The following is a 4840-nucleotide window of genomic DNA, read 5'->3' as shown; positions in this document are numbered from 1 at the left end:
CATGCCCATCTCAAAAGAAGATGACAAGAGTTCGTGGGAACAATATCACATAATACTTCTTTCACACATTGTCCTGTACTGAATTTGATCCTTGCTTGATTCGGATGAAAGCTTGTTGGTAACTTGAGTTTCTCCACCAATCTTTGGCTTACAACATTGTTGTCGCTTTCGTAAACGAATGCAACTAAACATGGGTGGCCTTCGATTAAACACCTTGTTCTCTACTACCTTTTCCATAATCTTTTTCTTTACTTCCTTTTCTTTTTCTTCAATTTCCCTTCCTTCTGCAGTTTATATTTCTTCTTTTTCTATTCTTTCTTTTTCTATTTTCTCCTTCAACGTATGTTGATCCTTCTTGGCTTGTCTTGGTGTCATGAATTTCAAATTCATTTCATGTCCCTCATGCCTCAAATAAAGGGAACATTCATCAAGATTGAGCGTTTTAAAATGAAGCCATGCCCATCTCAAAAGAAGATGACAAGAGTTCGTGGGACAATATCACATAATACTTCTTTCACACATTGTCCTGTACTGAATTTGATCCTTGCTTGATTCGGATGAAAGCTTGTTGGTAACTTGAGTTTCTCCACCAATCTTTGGCTTACAACATTGTTGTCGCTTTCGTAAACGAATGCAACTAAACATGGGTGGCCTTCGATTAAACACCTTGTTCTCTACTACCTTTTCCATAATCTTTTTCTTTACTTCCTTTTCTTTTTCTTCAATTTCCCTTCCTTCTGCAGTTTATATTTCTTCTTTTTCTATTCTTTCTTTTTCTATTTTCTCCTTCAACGTATGTTGATCCTTCTTGGCTTGTCTTGGTGTCATGAATTTCAATTCATTTCATGTCCCTCATGCCTCAAATAAAGGGAACATTCATCAAGATTGAGCGTTTTAAAATGAAGCCATGCCCATCTCAAAAGAAGATGACAAGAGTTCGTGGGAACAATATCACATAATACTTCTTTCACACATTGTCCTGTACTGAATTTGATCCTTGCTTGATTCGGATGAAAGCTTGTTGGTAACTTGAGTTTCTCCACCAATCTTTGGCTTACAACATTGTTGTCGCTTTCGTAAACGAATGCAACTAAACATGGGTGGCCTTCGATTAAACACCTTGTTCTCTACTACCTTTTCCATAATCTTTTTCTTTACTTCCTTTTCTTTTTCTTCAATTTCCCTTCCTTCTGCAGTTTATATTTCTTCTTTTTCTATTCTTTCTTTTTCTATTTTCTCCTTCAACGTATGTTGATCCTTCTTGGCTTGTCTTGGTGTCATGAATTTCAACTTCATTTCATGTCCCTCATGCCTCAAATAAAGGGAACGTTCATCAAGATTGAGCGTTTTAAAATGAAGCCATGCCCATCTCAAAAGAAGATGACAAGAGTTCGTGGGAGCAATATCACATAATACTTCTTTCACACATTGTCCTGTACTGAATTTGATCCTTGCTTGATTCGGATGAAAGCTTGTTGGTAACTTGAGTTTCTCCACCAATCTTTGGCTTACAACATTGTTGTCGCTTTCGTAAACGAATGCAACTAAACATGGGTGGCCTTCGATTAAACACCTTGTTCTCTACTACCTTTTCCATAATCTTTTTCTTTACTTCCTTTTCTTTTTCTTCAATTTCCCTTCCTTCTGCAGTTTATATTTCTTCTTTTTCTATTCTTTCTTTTTCTATTTTCTCCTTCAACGTATGTTGATCCTTCTTGGCTTGTCTTGGTGTCATGAATTTCAAATTCATTTCATGTCCCTCATGCCTCAAATAAAGGGAACATTCATCAAGATTGAGCGTTTTAAAATGAAGCCATGCCCATCTCAAAAGAAGATGACAAGAGTTCGTGGGAACAATATCACATAATACTTCTTTCACACATTGTCCTGTACTGAATTTGATCCTTGCTTGATTCGGATGAAAGCTTGTTGGTAACTTGAGTTTCTCCACCAATCTTTGGCTTACAACATTGTTGTCGCTTTCGTAAACGAATGCAACTAAACATGGGTGGCCTTCGATTAAACACCTTGTTCTCTACTACCTTTTCCATAATCTTTTTCTTTACTTCCTTTTCTTTTTCTTCAATTTCCCTTCCTTCTGCAGTTTATATTTCTTCTTTTTCTATTCTTTCTTTTCTATTTTCTCCTTCAACGTATGTTGATCCTTCTTGGCTTGTCTTGGTGTCATGAATTTCAATTCATTTCATGTCCCTCATGCCTCAAATAAAGGGAACATTCATCAAGATTGAGCGTTTTAAAATGAAGCCATGCCCATCTCAAAAGAAGATGACAAGAGTTCGTGGGAACAATATCACATAATACTTCTTTCACACATTGTCCTGTACTGAATTTGATCCTTGCTTGATTCGGATGAAAGCTTGTTGGTAACTTGAGTTTCTCCACCAATCTTTGGCTTACAACATTGTTGTCGCTTTCGTAAACGAATGCAACTAAACATGGGTGGCCTTCGATTAAACACCTTGTTCTCTACTACCTTTTCCATAATCTTTTTCTTTACTTCCTTTTCTTTTTCTTCAATTTCCCTTCCTTCTGCAGTTTATATTTCTTCTTTTTCTATTCTTTCTTTTTCTATTTTCTCCTTCAACGTATGTTGATCCTTCTTGGCTTGTCTTGGTGTCATGAATTTCAATTCATTTCATGTCCCTCATGCCTCAAATAAAGGGAACATTCATCAAGATTGAGCGTTTTAAAATGAAGCCATGCCCATCTCAAAAGAAGATGACAAGAGTTCGTGGGAACAATATCACATAATACTTCTTTCACACATTGTCCTGTACTGAATTTGATCCTTGCTTGATTCGGATGAAAGCTTGTTGGTAACTTGAGTTTCTCCACCAATCTTTGGCTTACAACATTGTTGTCGCTTTCGTAAACGAATGCAACTAAACATGGGTGGCCTTCGATTAAACACCTTGTTCTCTACTACCTTTTCCATAATCTTTTTCTTTACTTCCTTTTCTTTTTCTTCAATTTCCCTTCCTTCTGCAGTTTATATTTCTTCTTTTTCTATTCTTTCTTTTTCTATTTTCTCCTTCAACGTATGTTGATCCTTCTTGGCTTGTCTTGGTGTCATGAATTTCAAATTCATTTCATGTCCCTCATGCCTCAAATAAAGGGAACATTCATCAAGATTGAGCGTTTTAAAATGAAGCCATGCCCATCTCAAAAGAAGATGACAAGAGTTCGTGGGAACAATATCACATAATACTTCTTTCACACATTGTCCTGTACTGAATTTGATCCTTGCTTGATTCGGATGAAAGCTTGTTGGTAACTTGAGTTTCTCCACCAATCTTTGGCTTACAACATTGTTGTCGCTTTCGTAAACGAATGCAACTAAACATGGGTGGCCTTCGATTAAACACCTTGTTCTCTACTACCTTTTCCATAATCTTTTTCTTTACTTCCTTTTCTTTTTCTTCAATTTCCCTTCCTTCTGCAGTTTATATTTCTTCTTTTTCTATTCTTTCTTTTTCTATTTTCTCCTTCAACGTATGTTGATCCTTCTTGGCTTGTCTTGGTGTCATGAATTTCAAATTCATTTCATGTCCCTCATGCCTCAAATAAAGGGAACATTCATCAAGATTGAGCGTTTTAAAATGAAGCCATGCCCATCTCAAAAGAAGATGACAAGAGTTCGTGGGAACAATATCACATAATACTTCTTTCACACATTGTCCTGTACTGAATTTGATCCTTGCTTGATTCGGATGAAAGCTTGTTGGTAACTTGAGTTTCTCCACCAATCTTTGGCTTACAACATTGTTGTCGCTTTCGTAAACGAATGCAACTAAACATGGGTGGCCTTCGATTAAACACCTTGTTCTCTACTACCTTTTCCATAATCTTTTTCTTTACTTCCTTTTCTTTTTCTTCAATTTCCCTTCCTTCTGCAGTTTATATTTCTTCTTTTTCTATTCTTTCTTTTTCTATTTTCTCCTTCAACGTATGTTGATCCTTCTTGGCTTGTCTTGGTGTCATGAATTTCAACTTCATTTCATGTCCCTCATGCCTCAAATAAAGGGAACATTCATCAAGATTGAGCGTTTTAAAATGAAGCCATGCCCATCTCAAAAGAAGATGACAAGAGTTCGTGGGACAATATCACATAATACTTCTTTCACACATTGTCCTGTACTGAATTTGATCCTTGCTTGATTCGGATGAAAGCTTGTTGGTAACTTGAGTTTCTCCACCAATCTTTGGCTTACAACATTGTTGTCGCTTTCGTAAACGAATGCAACTAAACATGGGTGGCCTTCGATTAAACACCTTGTTCTCTACTACCTTTTCCATAATCTTTTTCTTTACTTCCTTTTCTTTTTCTTCAATTTCCCTTCCTTCTGCAGTTTATATTTCTTCTTTTTCTATTCTTTCTTTTTCTATTTTCTCCTTCAACGTATGTTGATCCTTCTTGGCTTGTCTTGGTGTCATGAATTTCAATTCATTTCATGTCCCTCATGCCTCAAATAAAGGGAACATTCATCAAGATTGAGCGTTTTAAAATGAAGCCATGCCCATCTCAAAAGAAGATGACAAGAGTTCGTGGGAACAATATCACATAATACTTCTTTCACACATTGTCCTGTACTGAATTTGATCCTTGCTTGATTCGGATGAAAGCTTGTTGGTAACTTGAGTTTCTCCACCAATCTTTGGCTTACAACATTGTTGTCGCTTTCGTAAACGAATGCAACTAAACATGGGTGGCCTTCGATTAAACACCTTGTTCTCTACTACCTTTTCCATAATCTTTTCTTTACTTCCTTTTTTTTCTTCAATTTCCCTTCCTTCTGCAGTTTATATTTCTTCTTTTTCT

The sequence above is a fragment of the Vigna unguiculata genome, unplaced genomic scaffold (assembly GCF_004118075.2).
Source record: "Vigna unguiculata cultivar IT97K-499-35 unplaced genomic scaffold, ASM411807v1 contig_373, whole genome shotgun sequence".
NCBI lineage: Eukaryota > Viridiplantae > Streptophyta > Magnoliopsida > Fabales > Fabaceae > Vigna > Vigna unguiculata.
Note: the sequence above shows the minus strand (reverse complement) of the source record.